The sequence below is a fragment of the Condylura cristata genome, unplaced genomic scaffold (genome assembly GCF_000260355.1).
Source record: "Condylura cristata isolate star-nosed mole 26May11 unplaced genomic scaffold, ConCri1.0 scaffold00035, whole genome shotgun sequence".
NCBI classification, from domain to species: Eukaryota; Metazoa; Chordata; class Mammalia; order Eulipotyphla; family Talpidae; genus Condylura; species Condylura cristata.
Genome location: NW_004567136.1, coordinates 2,208,359 through 2,223,321, shown reverse-complemented (window position 1 = coordinate 2,223,321; position 14,963 = coordinate 2,208,359).

Genomic DNA, 14,963 nt, shown 5'->3' with positions numbered 1-14,963 from the left:
GGCCGGACGCCGAGAGCGCCGCGAGCCCGCGGCGGGCAGGGGTGCCGGAGCGCGCCTGGTGGCCGACTGTAAGTCTCTCCCCCGGCGCCCGAGAGCGACCTGTCCCTGCGAGGGAGACTGCAGGGTGTGAAGCCGTCGTCCCGTGCCCGGGCGGCACCTTCCAGTGGAGCGGGCGCTGCGGGGTCGTGCCCTAGTGGACGGGGTTGCGGATGGCGGGGTACCCGGGACTTGAATAGACCTGTGATCTGTCTCGGCCTTCTGAAATGTTTTCCACCCCCAGTCACCCTTCGCCACCCGCTCCTTTTTCTGTAGTGGCCATGTGTCCGCTTGTGCTCTCTCCCCTGCAACCCTTTGGTGATAGACAGCTCCCTTGGAGGCTCTGCATGGATGCCACAGGAAAGTGAGGTGGCCCCACGCGTTCTGAATGTCGCTACGGCGCCATAGCCACTTTGGCCTAGTGAGGGATACCAGCAAATGAAGCTTTGCTTTTGGATGGTGGTGTGCTGGTGATTTTTTTTTTTCTTTTTCCTGCTCTAATCTCCTGGAAGGCAAACATTAATGCAAGGCATTAAAACAAACTGAGTATACAACTGCTTACATAGAGGAAAAGGCAGACCAGCAAACAAACCACAGAAGCACCATCCGTCACGAGAACTATTAAAAAATAACTGATATATTTGGTATCCAACAAGTTATTTAAAGAGATGGAATGATGTGGGGTAAAGACCTTGAAATCACAACCTAATGGAAAACAAATGTTTACTACCACTCATTTATCAGATCCACCTGCCATATGTTAAGAGTATTGCTGTTTGTGAGGATCAGTACAAGCTTGCTTAGTGCCCACTTAAGCAGTCAATAAGAAAAAACCGACAGTGATGGAAAGGAAGAAAGATTCCTGTGCAATTTCTAATTAGTGTAACAAATACATTGAAGGCAGGAGACATAGATTAGAAAGCTTTAAAATGCAAAAACTTTAAAACTGGCAGCAAATGCATTACTAATCTTTTGTGATAATTTAATGTCTGCAGAAGTGTATTTATACCATTTGATCAAAACTATCAAACTGGACTGATTCCAAATCAGTTACAAGCAATATATGGTCAGGCTCAACTCAGATTCCATCTTTGCAAATTTGCCTAATCATTCAGATTTTTTGTAACCTCAAAATCAGTATGCAAAACATTCATGGAGGCAGAGGGGATTTAACTTGCCTAACGTGTTCCCAGCTGAAGCTAAAGTCCCACTTTGTTCTCATTTGTAAACACATGTGCTTTTTGCCTTTAACTATTATTTTTCACACTTGTGGTTTTATTAGTGATTTTGGTGTTTTAGGTTGCACCAGTCATGGTGCTAAAATGCTCTCTTGCATTCATAAGCACCAGAAGGCTATAGTGTACTTTACCTACTTTACTTTTCTAGATAATGTACATTCCCTAGATGGGCTTACCATTAGTACTTCTTGTCATGATGAGTTCATTGTCAGTGAATTGACAGTATATATTAAATGTGTCGAAAACTATTAAACACAGGCATCTCCACAAAAAGTAGGAGCACAGTGAATGGGCACTTTTCCCACGCCCCACTTACATGACAGCTGCCATGGACCACAAGTCCAGTAATGTGGGGGGCTGCGTGGCCCTCTGTAACTTGGAAATCAGGCAGACCTGAATACCTTGCTTCTTCAGCTCCACTTGCACCCTGGCATTGTTGGGGAGGGGTCACGGGGTGAGATACTTGAGCCTCCGCTGCTCTCCTGGTCAGACCATGGCGCATGGTCAGACTTCATGGGGGAGTACTGGGCACACTTTGAATACCTGTACTCTTCTCTTGTCCAGCTCTCTAGGACCTGCTTTACCATCTTGTGGCTCCCTGCCCCAAGGTACCTGAGACTTGGGGCACACTTTCATGTCATGGGCTCTGCTTCAGGTGGACCCTGTTTAGCTGGGATTTGTCCACTAGGGGGTGGGTAATTTGGAGAGTTTTATTAGGAAATTGTTATTAAGACTATCCTTTCTATCATGCTTAGTGAAATATGCCAGAAAGAAAAAGAAAAATACCAGATGGTTTCACTCATAGCAGGAACATAAAGGACCAGGGAATAATGAACAGCCATATATCAGAGACATTTTAGTGGAGTGGGAAATGAGATAAAAAATGGGGGGAGGGGAGTGCACTGGACTGATGATGGCAAACGGGTGATTTGGTGATGGGAAGCCCACTGGGATTAGAACTGAGGTGGAAAAAGGCACAAAATGATGTAAAAATAAACATATATATATATATATATATATATCCTTTCTTCTCTCCACACGCTATTAAAATCCTTTCATGTTAGGAATCCGCTCACTGTCCTCAAACCTAGCTCCCTTATTTTACTTACCTACCCTTTCCTTTCAGAGATAGGTAACACTTCTTCCTGAACTGAAGCCACCAAATGGAAGTTTCTTCCATTTGCAAATATGTAGATCTGTCTACATTCAACTTGCCCTTCTATATACTCAGTCATTTTTGAGCGCCTGCTATGTGCTTCAGATACATCAATAAACAATACAAACCAAAATCTACCCTCTTGGAACTTAGATTGTAGTGGGGAAAGACAGGAATAAAAATAAATGTTAAGTAGTTTAGAAAGTGCTATGGAGAAAGGTCATAGGAAGCACCCAGATTAAGAAATGCTATTTTAAAATTGTCATTGAGGAGGTTGTATGGATATCAAGAGGAGCAAGAGCAAAGGTCCTAAAGCAGGTGTGTGCCTGGTGTGTTCCTGAACAATAAGGAAAGCTGTGTGGGTGGAATGTAGAGACCGAGGGCAGGGATTAGAACATGAGGCCAAGTAGGTTAAAAGAGAAATTGAGGGAACAGTTTATGAAGGATTATATAGGCCAGTATAAAAGGTTGACTCTTGGGGGCTTCCCTGGTGACACAAGGAATTAAGCACTATGAAGCTATCTGCAGCACAAATTCATCTCCCTGCCAGGGAGCACATGGCACAGCATACCTCACAGCAGACCTCTTGTGCCTGCTGCTCTCTTCTAGTGCAATCTGTAGCCACTGCAGCACAAATTCACCCCCTGGCCAGGGAGCTCACCCACATGGCCCAGCAGACATCTCTTGTGCCTGCAGCTCTCCTCTGTAGTGCAGTTCAGTCAGTCCACTCTCTCCCCAGTCTGTCTCTGTTAAATCACACCACCCTCCCCACCTCCCCCCTCCCCAACCCTTCTGGCCTACACCTCAGCTTGTATGCATAAATAAATAAAACTTTTTTTAATTGACTTATTCTACATGCAATGAGAGGGCATTGGAGAGGTACAAGGAGAAGTGACACTGGCTATGTGGAGAATAATGTATATGGCAAAGAAGGAAGTGGAGACTCATTAGGCTGCTACTGCAGTGTCCTAAGGTCAGTTTCAAAACGGGAGCTAAGTCTTCTAAGACCAGTTTCCTCAATTTCCTTCCACCCTTCAGTTACTTGAAATAGTACCAGTTATCCCTTTTTCAAAGTCTGCCTTTATTTTGGACCATCCGTTTTTAAACATCTGAACCCTGTGTCCAAAAACAAAGCCCCAGTTCCCCTAATTACCTCTTTGTCGCTTTCCTTACTTTAGCCAAACTTCTAGTAAGATATCTCTGGCTTCTCACTGGTTTTATCCCTCATTACTACTTCAGGTCACCATTGACTGACATCAGCCCCTATAACCACCAAAATAGATTTTCTTAAAGCAGTATATCGGGAGGTAGTGCCCACCCTGCAGGGAGCATTTGAAAACAAGCAATAGTTTTTGGTTCTCACTAGTATAATACTTTTGACTGGCCTGAAGGTGAGAGGTCCATCTGGGGGTTAGCTATTGGAGGTCAAGGACAGGTAACATTCTGGTGTGTGTAGGTCAGCCCCTCACATTTAAGAATTGTCCTCAAATACCAATATCACCCCATTGAAAAATAGCCAAGGCCTCACATGAGCTCCTTGTACCTATGTTCACTGAACACTTTTCAAGTTACCTGACCTCATGATAGCTGATAACTACTCTGTTTTCCTCTTGCCTTCTATAACACATCACATGCCTCGTTTTCTTCCTACTTTCCCTTCCTGCCACCTCTCATTCCTTTGGCAGATTCATCTTCTATTCCACTGGCTGATGTTAACATCAAAAATCAGTCCCTTGGAGGTGACATCAGCAACAGTGGCAAGAAGGAACTCCAAGGGCCTGTCCCTCCATATAAAAGACAAATAAATGGGCAAAGACCACCAGAATCAAGTATATTGAACAATGGAAACCAGTCAGTTACAGAAATCAACAATTGTAAATATATGCTCAAGAAAACTTGAAAATAGGCATTCAAACAAAAACTTGTACATGAATGGTTATAATCAAACAATAACCAAAAAGTGGAAATAACCCATCTATCCATTTACAGATGAATAGAAAACTAGTATATGAACCACATAATAAAATAATATTCAGCCATAAGTAGGATGGCATATGATAGATGGTGTAACCTGGGTAGACTTTGAAAAACAAGCTAAGTAAAATCAAGCAGATATAAAAAGCTACATGAGTGTTAATCCACTATGTGAATGTCTAGATTAGGCAAACCCACTGATAAAGAAAGCAAATTAGTACTTGTCAGGGGCTAGGGAGTGGTAAGATAGAATTATTACTTAATGGGTATAAGTGTTCTTTTGTTATTGAAAATTTTCAGATTTAGATAGTAGTGATGGTCGCAAACATTGTATTGAAGTTACTGAATTATACATTAAAATGATGACTTTTCTGTTGTGACATTTACCTCAAATTAAAGAACCTGTCTCCTCTGTTTTCTTTCGAGGCACTCTTAACTCTCCTGTGGCTTCTGTGTACAGTTACCACCTATACACAGATGACTCACTGATATTATTTCTAGCACAGATCTTTTATCTGAGTTCTAGGCCTGACAATCCAGCTGCATACTTACCTAACTTCATACGTTGCTTCCAGTACATCCAGGAAACATAGAAACCTGAGCTCATTACTTTGCCTTTCAAACTGGGTCATCTTTGAATGCATCCTATCAGCAAAGACTATAATTAGCTCACACTCACTGAGGATTTATAATGCAACAGGGCTGAAATCGGTGTTTCACACATACTAATGTAACTCAAAAACCACTTCACTTCTTGTTTGTGCATTTTCTGCAGAATATTGAAAGGTAAAATTGTTTGTTGATATCATATCTTAACAATTCAGACCAACTTTCTATAAAGGCATCCAGACTTGTCCAAGCCTTGTGTTCTTAATGACACCATCATTTGTCCTTAGCTCAACACCTAGAAGTCATCCTTGTCACTTCTCTCCTTTAGGAGGTATACCCAGTTCATCATTAAGTTTTATTGAATCAGTTTCCCAAATCCCTCACCCCTTCCAGTTCTTCTCCTTTGGGTACTATCACCAGCCATCTTTTGCCTATACAATAATGTCCTAACTGTCTCTCTACATTCGTAAGGACCTAGGAAAAATCATAAGTATACAGATACAATGCAAAGATAGTGTTGATTGTATTCTAGACTACCACAATAAAGCAAATATTGCAATAAAGCCAGTCACATGAGGCTTTTGGTTTCCCAGTGCATATAAAAGTTAGGTTTGGGCAGCATGTTAAAGCACAGCACTAAGAAGCTAAAGCCACTTCAGCATGAATTTGATCTGCTCCTGCCTGGGACGTGATCCACATGGCGCGGCAGACCTCTCCTGACCCACCTGCTGCTCCTCTCAGCAGTGGACTTCATCAGTTGGCCTGTTGTATTCTCCACCCCGTCTCTGGTGAATCCTCTCACCCACCACACCTCTGGCCTGTAACCCAGTTCTGTATGCATAAATAAATAAGTCTTTAAAAACAAATAGGTTTATGCTGTACTGTAGTCAATATTAAGTGTGAAACTGCTTATCTTAAAAATGTGCATTAATCTTAATTAAATGTGACACATGAGGTACACACTGTTGCGAAAATGCAGCCAAGTAGATTTGCTTAACTCATGGCTGCCACAACCCTTCAATTTGTACAAATGTCGCATCTGTAAAGTGCAATAAAGCAAAGCATGATAAAATAAAACACACTTGTAATTTTGTGTCTTACAAATAGGAAATCCATATTGTCTTACGCCCACAGAGCATTGCTAAGTGTGCATCAAATTTGGTCACATGGAAAACTTTGTGAATTCAAAAACTAGAAATCACAAAATCCTTTAAGGTCACAATGTGGCACCACCTCCTGCACAGTGCGCCTTCTTCCAGACCTCTGGACTGCTGAACCCTTTTCTCAGAGACATTATCCTAATCACTTAAAGGAGGACCTGGCTGAGCTCAGCTTTGATATTGCCACCACGTCCTTGAAGACCAGACAAGCGGGGGAACCAACGAGAATGATCCCAACTCCATCAACTCTTAGGTCTTCGTTGGAAACCTCAGCACAGCTGTGGGGAAGTCAGATGTGGGCCCATCTTCTCCCAGCATGGCCTCATGGCCACCTGTTCTGTGCAAAGAGGCTACGTATTTGTCCAGGAAGCCAGCAAGCATCAGGCAGCTGTCCTAGATGGTGAGTGCTGACTGCGCAGACCCTGGACAACAGCATAGCTGGAGAGTCCAAGCCCAACAGACCCAAGGGGCTAAGAGTAGCACAGTGTCAGTACCCAGGGCAGTCCCTGTGAAGCCACCTTGGGTCACAGCTCTGTTGGTCACAGTTCTGTTGACCTTACTGTCAAGTGCTTTGCCCTCTCCACAGCCATCACCACCAGCTTCACCAAGATCCAGTTAGAGAGCAATGAGCAAACTGTCAAGACAGTTGACACAGATTAAGCCCAACATCAATGCTATGTTGGGCCACTTGGAGATCACCCAGGAACAAGAGACAAGAAGGGTGACAGTGGCAATAGGGGTGGCAGGAGCCAGACACCAGCCCTTCAAGAGGACATGACTTTTGGGGCAGGCACACCCTGGCGAGAAGCACAGGCTGATGGCGGATAGCTGAGCCACAGTGAGGAGGAGCTGGAGCACAGCCAGGACACAGCACAGAAGATGGGGCCTTGCAGATTGCAGCCTGATAGGAATGATGACCACCAGCAGGAGAAGGACTCATGCTGGGCCCCTGGTGCCGCCCCAGCAGGTCCCAGGAGGCATGTCTACCGCACATCCCAGCCAGTGCCCCAGTCTGCGGGAGGAGTTCTGGCCTTCCCCACCCAGGCATCCTCCCAGTAGGCATTGCCCAGGACAGAGCATAGAGGCTTCCTACACTCTCCACTTCCAGGTTTGGGGGAGGTAGGATTTCTGTAGGTTGGGAGACGTGGACCATAGTGAGGGGAGCCTGACAATAAAGAGATTGGATCCCACCTTGCAAAAAAGTAATTTCAATGTGATAGGACCTGAAACCAGCAAGGGTTCCCTTTATTTCTTGATGGTTTTACCTTCTGGTTCCAGTGTCCAACACTCCTGCCTGAAAGTCTTGGTGACTTAATATACACATCAGTTTTCTCCCAAATGTCTTCCCCATTTCCTTGATGCCTTCTTTTCACTTTGGCCTCTTCCCTGAGCATTGCCTAGTGAAGAGGACTTGTTACCACTAACTGAAACCTGCCCTTACCTAGTTCCATGCATTTGCTTCTCACATCTCCTGTCTTTCCAAGTAACCTCTGGGCCCTTGGTTGCCAAGAATTCTTAAAACTCATTGGAATTTTACTGTAGTTCTCTGAATACTACCCTTCATCCTCCCCCACCCCCCACCTTGTTCAAATTCCAGTGACTCACTGCTCACTCCCTTGAATATTCCCTTGCTTTCAATTCACCGTGTTTTACCTGGCAAAACCATTAAGTTTAGCCAGTGCTCACTTCTTCGGTTCTTGCCCCCATCTAGCTGAACACAGCTGGAATAAAAACATAAGAGTGTTAAGAGATCTGTCTCAAATTTATGAGTACAAACCTCAAGAGATCCCAAAGTGGTATCAGGCAATCAGAGATATTTGATGCAAGTTTTTTTTACTCTCCCCTTCTCTTGATACCTTCTCTTCAAATATGTAGTATGTTCTACTCCCAATGTTACCCCAGTCTTAACTTTTCCTACTTTCTAGAGAAGCTGAAGCAACCAGAAAACAGCTACCATCACATCTGTCTACCTTTCAATATCTGACTCATACCCTTGCTTTCCAGCCCATTAGTACCCAGAATATATGCACACCATCCATGCTCTTATTTAAAACAAGCCTCTCTTCTATTGTGCCAGTCTGAAACAAATCCTGTTCTTTGCTTTCATATGGCCAATGACTGAAGAATAGTTTTCACATTTTCAAATGATTGGGGTGGGAAGGAAGAATATACAGTAGCCCATTTTATTTCTGTTCCTTTTCTCCTCAATAAACTGATTCTTTCTCTAAGGGAATACACTACAGTCACTGTGTGTGGCCTGCAAGACCTAAGCTACTCAGTGACCCTATCCAGAAAGAGTTTTGCTGATTCCTGCCCTAGACCCTAATCTCTCTCATCTATGCAATGCTGCTGATTCAACAGTTCTCTTCTCTCTCCCTTATGTTAGCAAGTTTTTGCCTTCAGACTAAATTTTCTCCTCCATCTTGCATTTTAAAAAGATATAAAACTCTCCCCCCTCACCTCTCCTTGGCAATGACTCCCATTTCTCTGCTCCCCTTCACTACACAGAAATGAAGTCTCAAATCCCTCCCCTCTACTTGAACCTACTCACCCCATTATCAAAATTACACTTGCCAAGCTTACTAATACCCTCCATCTGCTAATTCCAATGGTAGATGTTCAATCCTCATATCATTTGATCCAAATGCTACATTTGACCTAGTGGATACTACTTTCTTAATTTCTGGGCCACCACATGTTGTTTTCTCCCTACATGCCTGGTGTCTCCTTTCCTGCTCTCCCTGGTCTCACAGTAGAGAGACAGAGTTTAGTCCTTCCCCTGTACAGCCTGGTGGTCTTACCTGGTTTCATGGTTTTCAAAACCATCTGTTTGCTGACAACTTCCAAATTTATATCTAGTCTTGACTTCACTCCTGAAATCAAACTTCCTTTATCTAACTGCCTACTCAGCTTCTCCATTTGGATGTCAAGTGGACATCTGAAATTGAACATCTCGAACTAAATCCCTAATCTTCAAGTCTGAACCAGGGCAGCAGTCATCCTACCCTCATTTCACTGAAGCTAACTGCACCCATAATTTTATTGAAATTAAAAGCCTAAGTGCCATCCTGATTTCCCTCTTTTACATCCTACCTTTTACATGAATGAATGAATGAATGAATGAATGAATAATAAATAAATAGAAGCAGAGCCTGAAAACTTCCAGTTCCTGTACCACCACCTCCCTTAGGGAAGTTACTCTCTTCCCTCACTTGGATTACTGCTCAGTTGCTTCCTACTTGAATCCTCTGGTTCTACCTTGCTACCTATAGTCTATATTTAGACTATATTTAGTATAACCACCAGTGATGCCTTTCAAACATATGCATATTGTGTCACTCGTGCTCAGAATCCCTCAGTGGCTCCCTATTTCATTTACTGTGAAACTAAATCATTGCAGTGACCCACAAAAGCCCAATGTGAACTGGTCCCTCGTTCCTCTGATCTAATCTCCAATTCTCCACCCATGCTTGCTCCAATGACCTCCTTGTGTTTCAAATAATCTGGGCGTGCTGCTACTTGAAGGCTTTGGCACAAGCCATTTCATCTGCATTCTTCAGCTCTACCTCCACTTGGCTAACCCCTTCACTCTCCATGTCATGCTCATATTTCACCTCTTTGGGCCCAATTTGATCACCATATTTAGAAGTGTGACTTCTCCTGCACCCAGGACTCCCTTGTTCTATTAAATTTTACTTCTAACACTCATCACCTCCTGATGTGCTCTGTAATTTACTTAAAAATTATGTCTACAGGTTTTTGTCTATCTCTTGCCCAGTATAAACTCTATAGGACAGGATTCGTTGTCTCTTGCTCATTGATATATCTCAAATATGTGGCTAATAGTTGATAATCAATACTTGATGAATGAACAATAATTTTAAAAATCAAATAAAATACCTAATCATTTACTAATGTATTAAACAAGTCTACCGCACAATTATTGATTGCATCAATGGCAAAAGTCAAAGGTGAGACTACAAATTGTATACAAATTGAAAAACTAGAACACTTCGTGTGGAGATAGATGAGATATGAGTAAATCCTAAACCCAGGTAAAAAATAATTTTAGAGGAACATAATGTCAATCTTAATAATCCTTACTGTCACCAGAGATCTGACATGGAATGTTCTACCATCTCCTCCTGAGTCCACCTTAGCAAGACAACTAAGCTTTGTCTCCCCAGGTCGTTACATTAAAATAGTGGTTGTCAATGTAATCAGTGAACTAATAGTGCCAGCATCACCTGGTATAGGAAAACCAAAGCGATTCTACCTTATGCTGACACCATCTGAGGTCCATGATCCATAGTCACCCTACTGTAGGAAGATATGCCCTCGTTGCTTCCTCTCTCAGTCGTTAGTTTGTACCTACAAACCATGCACAAACTTAGTAACCTCACAGTCACATGTGACCTGTCCTCTGGAGACCTGATATTAGCACCTTTATATAAGCTTTTGCTCTTTAATTAAATTTGAAGCCTCAGCAGCTATAAAAACACTCCTGTCAAGGGTGTGAAGCATGGACTCTGCCTAGACCCAAAGTCTTGTCTACTGGAGTAGCATTAATAAACATTTAAGTGTGAATAATAGAAGTGCCTCCTTTGTTCATCAACTCCAATTACCTTCTCAGTATGGAGAAATGTACGCGTTCCTACAGCCACACTCCTGGGAACAATTAGAATATAAATTCTGTTTTAACAAGCCTCCAAGTGATTCTGATACACATGACTGGGAAACAATGCGTTAGGTTCAGGGAATTTATTTTTACTGAACACGCCTTCCAAGACCCAGGTGCAGGAAGAGAGCCAGACTCTAACACTGGCTGGCTTAGGGAGACTAATTTAATGGGTCAAATAAGTTTAGTAAGTATTCAGTTGGCCCATGTTAGCCATTACAAAATTTTACTTAGTTTTTGATGATCTTGATTCACCAAGTAAACTTAGTGTACTTTAATTTCTGTCTTTCAGAATGAAACAAGACACAAATATTGTGAAGAAATTTTACAATTTCCTGGTTTATACCCATGGAGGAAAAGAATAAGAGATTTACACTTAAAAAGTTAAAACTTCTTCATGATGAAAAATGCATCCCAAGTAAAGTCAAACTATGGATTTGAAAAAAAAAATTGCAGTAAAGACAAGCAACTCAGTAGGAAACTAGATGAAATCTATTAACAGATGAGTCAGAAGAATAAATACAAATGGCTGAAGTACATCCCAAAAAATGTTCAACTTCACATATAAACTAAGAAATAAAATTAAAGTAGTAATGAACGCCAGTTTAAAACTAGACTGAATACCTGGAGAGACCTCTCTTCTAACATTCCATTTTATTTTACTGATTTCATAATTATATACCCTTATCTTTATTCCCTCATTATTGTCTTCATTTTAAAGATAAGAAAACTAGGACACAAAGTCGTTACTTAGTTGGTCAAAGTCACAAAGATGATAAAAAAGGCAGAGCCAGGCAGTTGGGTCTAGGAAGCGCCAGGAAACCACTACACAATGCCTTCTTGAAATGCATTAAAGCAGTTTTAAAGTGCCATCTGGGTGTGGTCAAGACCCTTTCAGAAGATCTAGGAAGTCAAATCTTTTCATAATAATAAAACATTTTTAGATTTTTTTTTCCCCCTCCCTGTCATAAGCACACAGAAAAAGCCCAAACACTTCTTGGGCTCCATGGTGTGCCGCGTTTCAAAAGACTGAATGTAGAAGCAGGGACGACAGCTGAGTTTCATTAAGTCAGAGATTAAAGAAATATCCAGGGAAACAAAGCCACTTTCCTTTTGTTTTCATAAATACATTTATCTTACCGGGTATTTTACTATTATTTTCTGAAGTGATTAGTAAATACCTTAAATGTTTCTGTTTTCATTTCTAGTATGCTATATATCAAGTAAAACCCACATAAACAAAAGTTCTTTGGAGACATCAATACTTTCTAAGGATGTAAAGAGTCCTGAGACCACAAAGTTTGAGAAGCACTAAAATAAAGAATTGTCTTCAGACAGCTGGGTCACAGACGCAGAGCATATCCAGGGAGAATCTGTGACCTTTCCCTGAAGAATAAAATCTTGACAACCGATCTCTAGACTAGAGCCATGTTTCCTGGGATAGACAGCCATTTGCGATGATTTCTGCTCCCTGGGTACAGGCCGGCTTGTGAGTACACGCTGTGCGTTAAACAGCACTTTCTACTCAAAACTCCCCCCAGCCTGGCTGGAGGATGTAATCTGATGCTGAGCTGAGGAGAAGATGCTAACCACCAGCAAGGGATGTGTCCACGCAAGGGACTAACTGATCTCTCTAGTCAGCCGTGGCTGGAAGGACACCTTTAAAGATTCCTTTTAAGATAATTTTACTTTTTCCAGCTTGAGTTGATTTAGCTCGATCTGCCTTCTTGGAGCCTGTGGAAGCTTCTGGGAACGGGATTTCTAAAATAGAACTGGAAGCTGTGGTCCAACACCGTTTTTGTAAAAAATAATATAATAGTTTTATTTTTACATCATTTTGTGCCTTTTTCCGTCTCAGTTGTAATCCCGATGGGTTTCCCATCACCAAATCACCCGTGTGCCATCACCATAGTCCAATGTACCCGCCCCCCATTTTTGATCCCATTCTCCACTCCACCCCCTAAAATGTCTCTGATATATAGTTGTTCATTATTATTAATATTTTCTTCCCTGGTCCTTTATACCAACACCATTTTTGCTGGCGATTTGCGGGGTCTCCAGACCCAGAAGGGCCAATATACAGCTCTTCTTAAAATAGAAGGTGCTTGTGTTTGAGTTGAAATTGATTTTTATCTAGCTAAGAAGATGTGCTGATGTATACAACACAAAGAACAACACCATGACTCCTGCTGGCAAAACAATGAGAACTGAAGTCACCTGGGGGAGAGGACACACTTGCCCTTAGAGACAGAGGCATGATTTTTGCCAATTGGCTAAGCATTGTTCCTGCCAGGATCCTAGGACACAGAATCCATGTAATGTTGGACTCCTCACAAATTTACATTTACTCAGAAGTCAATGAGTAAAAGTGGATTTGTTCTCTTGTAAAAAATAAATAAATCAATAAATACACAAAATTGAGTTGATTTAAAGAAAAGTGTTACATGGCAACAAAAAAAGTGTTAGAAAAATCTTCGACATTAGATGAATATGGCAAAGACTATTCAGTAAAGAATTCTCAGAAATACTGCTCTAACACAAATTACTGATCTGTCTAGACTGGGTCTTTGATAGGGTTGTTGCCATCTGAGAAAAACAAGGCAATGCTTGAGCTAACTCCCCATTCGCACTCTAAGAGGTATAAAAAAGGAATGGAAACTCTGCCTTACAGTGAAAGGTCAAATCTCTTCATTTTGTCCTTTTTGGGGGAGCTCAAGGGATGGCTCACTTATATGTACACTAGCACTTGTAGAAGCATTACTCACAAAACTGAAAGGTGAAATACAGCCAGGTGTCTATTGACAGATAAATGAACAAGCAAAATATGGAATATACATACAATGGAATATTACTCAGCCTTGAAAAAGAAGGCAATTCTGTCACTTGCAATAAGGATGGATCTTAAAAATATCATGCTAAGTGAAATGAGACAGTCGTAAGTGGACAAATACTGTTCAATTCCACTTAAATGAGGGGACTGTAGTGAACATCATAGGAATAGAAAGCAAAATAGAGGTTACTAGGGGCTGAGAGGAGGGGTAATGGAAAGTTGTTATTTAAGGGGGAAAGAGTGTCAGTTTGACACTCTGTGGGGAGGCTGCAGAACAAACGTAAAGATTCTTAACATCGCTGCAACTGTACACACAAAAAATGGTTTGAATGGTTAAACGTATGTATATTTTAACACAATTTCAAAAACAGTATGTGAGGAATTATCCACATCACTCAAGTACATCATGATACTACATGTCTCTTGTGAACCAGATAATCAGGCAGACAGCACAGATGATCCCAAGAAATCCACCAACCCCTGATCACAAAACCACAGTATTCCATGACATCTGCACAACAGGGTATACTTGTATGGGTGCTTATTTTCTCACAGATTAGAATTTGAGATTGATGGAACATTGTTTCTGGGTCCCATGTTAGACTTTCATTTTCTTTTGCAACCCTGGTAAGCAGGCTGGAGCCAAAGAGGGAACACTGTTGTGCCAGGAAATGACCCCAAAGTTAAGCACCAGTTATTCAGTTTACCAGTTATTCAGTTTACATATGAGGCAACTCCACTGGGCCGAGGAGTTAAAGTGTTACATAAAGTTTGCTCAGGCTTTTCCTATTCCAATACCTGATTTGTCCGGTTATTTTGTAATGCAAACTTTGTTTTGTAAACTTATTTTTGCAGGCCTTAAGAGAATGGTAAGTGACTTTTTTAAATTGGAAAGTTGGTTCCTATATTGAAAAATGTTCATAATCTTATTTACTTTTTACCAAGGCATTACAGTGACTCTTACGAATAAATGGCGTTATATTTTATAATGTTAGGAACTAAGCACACTAGTAACATGGCTCAAAACAAACAAACAAACAAAAACAGTTTGTCACTGTTTCAGTGAGTTTTATATTGTCTTTCAGTTGTTTCTTTCTATCATAGAATCAGAGAAGAGGAAAAACCTCCCAGGGGTTTGGGAAGCTCTTTTTATTTTCCTAAATTTTAGAGAGTTTACTGTAGCTTAATAGGTAGAGTGGGGTGTGGAACCCTAGAGTTGTCTGATATTCGCTGCCCTTTCTGATTTAAAACAGGGTTTCTCTAGATCTGAGTATCATTACCT